Here is a 6,333-nt window from a genome sequence, read left to right as displayed (position 1 = left end):
GTATAAGGATTTGGTTCTGGCCGAAAGCAAAACCTGCATTACGTTGTCCGGGAGGTACCAATCTTTGTATCTCAGCCTCTCATAAACCATGCGTGAAGGCTGAGAGTCCTGATAGCTGGATGGAGAACCATCCCTTGGCCCTGAATCTTCCTGCCCGCCTCATTAACATTGTTCTGGTTGTTAAGGCTGCCTTGGATTCCCTGGGAGACACTTGAATGGTCATACATTTTGGAATGTAACAGAGGAGCTCACCGCAGTACTTGGATCAAAGGCCAGAGGCCTGCAGTCCCCAAGATCGAGGTGCTTTTGGGGAGAGATTTACATGCGTAAAAGAAGACTAGCTGTAAAGATGCTTATCTGTCCAAAGCAGAGATCTCGGCTCAAAGGCAAAAAGCCAACAGTCCCCGAATCTAAGTACACAAATTTAAGTGCTAGAGCACTGATAGACAATGCCGTATGAACCTTAACCCTGGTCAAACCGTGAAAGCACTACTTCTCCTTGTCCAATAGTCTGTTGCGTTGACGTGATGGAGCGATGTCTGGCCCCTCCGCTCAAGTAGCACGCAAAAGCCGGCCACGACAAGCTAATTCAGCTAAAAGACTGTCAAGCCCAGCTGTTTGCAAGTGCATAAAAGTTACCTTTATTTTCATGTAGAGATTGCTGAGTGGGTGAAGTTCTGCATGTGAGCCGCCTGCGGTCCACCATCCCACAGTCCCGGACGTGCACGGACTGCCTCCACTCAGGGTCCTCTTGAAGTGAGGGATGAAGGGGCCAGTTGGATCTTCGTTGGTCCTCTGCTGCACGACCAGCATCCAGCCAAACAGCCACTCCTCGCCCTTTACTCCATCGGGCTTCACGCCGCAAGGGTGCATGGGTTGGAAAAATATTCTCAGTCCAGCTGACACGTGAGAACGTTTTGGACTCCTTAAAGGCACACGAGTCCTCACAGCAAAATGCATTTCACGAAATGAAATAACAAGAAATACTCTGCTCCGGCACTGCTTTCAAACCATGTACCCCAGTAAATGCAGCCCAAACAGCAGCTCCTCGCCCTTTACTCCGTCGGGCATCACGCCGCAAGGGTGCCTCGGTTGGAAAAATATTCTCAGTCCAGCTGTGCTATCATGGACTAGGGGGGGTAGGAGGGGCACTGGGAAGGCTCTCTAATGCAAAAATAATCACATACACAGACATAAGCAAAAACTGAAGAAGGTAGTTATTGTCTAAATGTAAGGCGCAATTAACTATTAGCTGGATAGATTTGTAATGTCAGATCCTAGGCATTGTAAAATCTTAAGTGCTATAGAGGAGTCGAGCTCCTTCCCAGAAGGAATGCGGCCTGTGGAATCTAAAAATGACCATAGGCGCTGAAGTGTGCAGTGTACATCATCATGGCCAGCACACAGACTCACCAGCTGTCTACTGTCTGTCAAGGGTCCATGCAGGTTAAAGGAATGGTTCGGTCAACATTTTTTATTGCCCCAACGGGTCGACCATGTGTTTTTAAGCCTAAGTCGCTCGATTTTAGAAAAATTTCCTATGGACCTTACCCGAGTTTTCGTCCATTAAACGCATGCGAAAACAGCCATTTTGTGATAATCCTATCATTTCCCCCATCACCCTGGCTGACCTGCTTTTGCGGCACTAAATCATATCCCCCGCCCCTGTGCCTGTCATCAGCAGACGCGTACCGCCCAAAGCACGTCTCGTGTCAACATTCGCTGCTCTTCAGCTAATGACGTGTCGCCATGGAAATGGCAGGACGCCTCTTTCCTCAATAAGTATAAACAGACCGTTTCATAACGCACAGCAGCAGATTTTCGATTCCATTCCTCTCTCTGTTACTTAGAGTATTCTGTGACTCATTTCTGTGCTCTGGTCAGCTACCTTCGTTGCTTGTAGCCCGTGTGAACGGATACCAGTACCACCGCTATAAATTTTTTTAGTTTGTTTAACACACAATGGCTACAATAATGCCCTACATGTACGAGCCCGAGTATACCGAGGAGGAACTACTGAAAAGGGAAACACGCGAAAACGATTTAACAGCTGAAGAGCCTGGACGTAGTCGCATGGACGGTGTTTCCACCTGGTGCACATGCAATCGGTGCAAGCTAATGCCAACCGAGGACGAGAACTGCTGCTGCTGTGAAAACTCGGGATGCGTGGCCTACATTTCAGAAGGCGCGCCACGACCGCAATGCATCACCGAGCTGCCAGACTTCAGGACTGCCTGCCTCACACGGTCCGTGTTGAGGATGATGATGGTGCTTATGCACAAACTTCACGCAACTGTTCGTCCTCGTAATCTAATTAACGAGTAAGTATACTCTGCTTGTCATGCTACTCCTATTTCATGGTCTTCTACTATATCCAAAATTACATATACATATCATTGTAACGCACGAAAGTCGTTCAATAGTGTGCAGTGTCTAGATAGCATTTGTCCAAGCAGAATGCCATTAGTTACAAGAATTGTCATTGACAACAAACGTTTATTAAACTTATCTTGGTCATTTATAAACAGTTTGTTTCATTCCTTTTCACAGGTGGTACAGGCTGGTGGCCTATAATTCCGTTACATGGTGGCTTCACGGGAGGCTTGGACACCGCGTTCGAAGAGTAATACCCGCCTGTGCTGTTCGTGCCATAGGAGAAACGTTCCCGAGTGACAGCGGTCAGTACAGGGGATTTTCTCTCGCTGTGCTGCAACCTGAACTGTACAATGTTTAAAGTCTTGTATTTTTGTGTCATCAAAATAAGAAACAAAATAAAACAGCACATATATTTTAACAACGGTTGTTTCGATTTTTTTAAATGAATCAAGTGTGTCTCCATTCAAGGATGGACGTCAGACATCTGTGCTCGGAATGGGTGAAGTTCAGGTCTCTGTGAAACGGGGTGGTCACTATCTAAGCTAACATAATATATTATAAATAATGCATGCACTAAATAACACTTGTTCAAAGTCTTTCAGTCGGTTATGTCTCTATAAAAGTCACACATATATCTATACTTTCAATTAACATTGGATTATACAGGCCTTAGGTCAAGGGTCTTGACCACTATAATACACTGTTTGAAGTGTGGGTCTGTGCTCACAAGAATCTCCGGTATGTGGCATTTGTTATTGATAGGCAACGATATACTGCAGTAGGGGTCTAATGTTAGTTTGGGATCTGCTAGGTGGGCATCATGGCGTGGTCAGTGTTCTGGCACATGAAGAGAATACCTTGCAGGGACTCAGGGTCAGAATGGCAATAAGTTTCCACTGGTGAGGGTGCGTGGGCAAGGACACGTTTGTGGAGATGAACGAGCTATGTGCTTGCTTCCGGCTGGTTCACATGTAGGACCGTGATCTCAGAGGAAGAGTGATGTGTCACATTTATTAGCTGTTGCAAATACCTCTGGAGTTTTCCAGTCAGAGTGGGAACGAGGGTGTGGGCCATGTGCTCTGCGCGCTGTACTATCGCAGTGAGGCCTGGTCACCAAGATGGAGTGGAAAGGGGGTACAAAAATGAATGCCCCGTGTCCTGCTCAGTGTTCCCATCTACGCGAATGTCAGCCAAAGTTAACATCACATAAGGGCAAGGGGCGAACCCACTACTGGAGGCACTTGGTACGAGTTTCTACTGAGAAGTAAAGGATGAGAGGGGCCTGATGGCCCCTCGCTCCCACACACTTGCCTGCATGCCCCAGGCCCATCCATCCCACCCCTCTATCAAAGGCGGTTCGCACCCGGGGATGAGCGCTGGCATGGGGGGGCTGTCACGGGCGCAAACGGCCAAGGTGCCAAACAGCATCTACACTTCAAAAGGTATCCCACGCCCAGGGGCCATCGCTCACATGGCCTCCTCAGATGCCGTGTCTCCAGGCTGGCCTCCCCCGAGGCAGGCCGCCCCCCTGCAATAAACATAATACCATGACATACACACGTCATTCATTCAGAAACACACCCCTGTTTCTAATACTTTATAAACCACTTGATATGTCTCATGAGAACATATTTGTGCTTTGCAAGTCAACTCCTGAACCTTCTACCTGAGAAGCACTGAGATCTATGCTAATCTGCTCGTCGCCGTGCTATCTGTGACCGCTTCGAGCAAACTCGTCAGTGTGCTACCTGTGGCCATCTACCTGTTCTCCTGCAACATACTGCTCGGCCTGCTGAATCCAATTGTTTGTTGGTCAAGGTAAGGCCATGTATCCTAGTCATATTTCGGTCATTTTTACATTTAAATCTATTTGCTATTACAGTACCCAATAGAACTATGGTCATTGGTCTCGTTGCTATTGACTTGAGTTTCAATTGTTATGCTATCAATAGATCTATTTATTTTCATCTGTGTCAATTGTCATCGAATTGCATCCTTCGGGGGTCCAGTCTATAATGTAAGCATGTTTCCTTTTCGTGCAAGACAGAACATCCAAGGGACGAGTCACATGTTCAGAGTTTAGTCACATAATTTAAAACATTTCTGTAACTTATGCAAATACTAAGCCTCACATGATGAACTGGTATAGTTCCGGCGACCAAAACAAACCTTGCATTGAGCATGCTATGGTTCATTTACTTTTTTATGACATTTTTATTCATCAAGGTTTTATAATAATCTTGATATTTACTTTTCAGAATTTTCAACAATGCCTGCCTATTCGATTAGCGGTTGCCCTTCGAAGACCCATGCTAAATCTGAAGGCACTACAATGCATGTATTCTCGAAAACTGTTGATCGAATAAAAAATGGGTTAGACATTGTGGCTATCCACTGGATGAGCTGGAAAGTAGAGTCCAACAAGTCTTTGAGGACAAGAGGGGTGATCGATACCGCATCTGCAGCCGGCACTTTCCCTCGAACATGTACACCACATCTTGGGTAACAAAGAAGAATAAATGGCGATCGACACGAAAATTGCTCGCAAACGCTATTCCCACTCTATTCGTCCACAATCCGCCACTGGTGAGTCAAGTGTCCGTTTTTAGCTTTAGGCCTTGCGGTAGTGTGTAGGTAGCCGAATGGATTCATTTATATTTTAGGTGTTGTTTCCAATTTGTAATACTTTCGACATTGATATGAGTGTATAGCTTTTTGAATAATGACATTTATCAATATATTATTTTTAGATTTCATAACCCACAAACAAAATCTATATATGGGCACAGGGAACTGTGCTATATTGTGCATTACTCATGTATTCTGTCTCCTTACATGGCAATTTTAAATATTGGCATTTCATTAACAAACAATAATTTACCTTTACAACTTCTTGACTATCCCTTGAATCTGAATCAAGAACATTCTACTTCCGTCACGTGCTCGCAGTTATCAACCATTTCTAGCGCATATCAGGTAATCATACTTGGCTATTCCGCTACAGTCTTGTTTTATGCATGTCAAGTAATAGTTTGTATGTATCGTGTGATTATTTTACCAATTGTTTGGTTAGTGCTTTCCAATTGGTATACACCTTAGTTGTCGTCCCCTGGTGTTTGTTTTCAGTTATAATTAGTGTTATCCATACTAATGCAAGTACTGTCTTTCAGGGAGATGCTGAAGCGTCCACCACATTGACAACAGCCCTAGAAGTTCTTCAGCAGCACAAGGTATGGATACTGACAGCTCAATCGACCGTCATCATCAGGACTGGAACACTTATCATTTAATTGTTCTACACCATGTTTCATTCGTGGTTAGCCATTGATATGTACCTGTGCGGTCGACCCCAAGCGTGTGTTGTGTTTTCAGTATTGTAATCCTTACTAATGCAAATGCTATGTTTCAAGCAGTTGTTGAATTGTCAACCCACGCACTTGATGCGGAGCCTGACATTGAAGTAATTCCGGTGGAAGCGGGACCATGCGGATACGAATCGGCACAACAGCTTTCGGAAGTGCGCACCACATTGACAACCGCCCTAGATATTCTTCAGCAGCACGAGGCATGGATACTGACAGCTCCATCCAGCGTGAGCATAAAACGTGATTCCATTTGCTATTTTTTCTTCCCTATTAACGCAAGTACTGTGTTTCAGGGAGGCGATGGAGCTTCCACTACAATCACAAGATCCCATTTAGAGGATGCAGATGTAAAGAAATCGGAGAAATAAGTCGATTAAATCTGATCATATTTAAATATTCCTTGATTCTTTTAGATAATGCAACATTTGTGGTTATCTCTTTATATGTACCTGTGCCGTCGACCCCAAGTGTGTGTTATGTTTCCAATATTGAAAACCATACTAACGCAAGTACTGTTTCAGGGAGTTGCTGATGCCTCCTCTTCAATACAATCATTTGTGGCAGTCCATGCAGAGCCAGAGGTATGGATACT

This window comes from Ambystoma mexicanum, chromosome 1p, assembly GCF_040938575.1.
Source record: "Ambystoma mexicanum isolate Mex_15411 chromosome 1p, UKY_AmexF1_1, whole genome shotgun sequence".
In the NCBI taxonomy this organism is placed as follows: domain Eukaryota; kingdom Metazoa; phylum Chordata; class Amphibia; order Caudata; family Ambystomatidae; genus Ambystoma; species Ambystoma mexicanum.
This window is presented reverse-complemented; position numbering follows the sequence as displayed.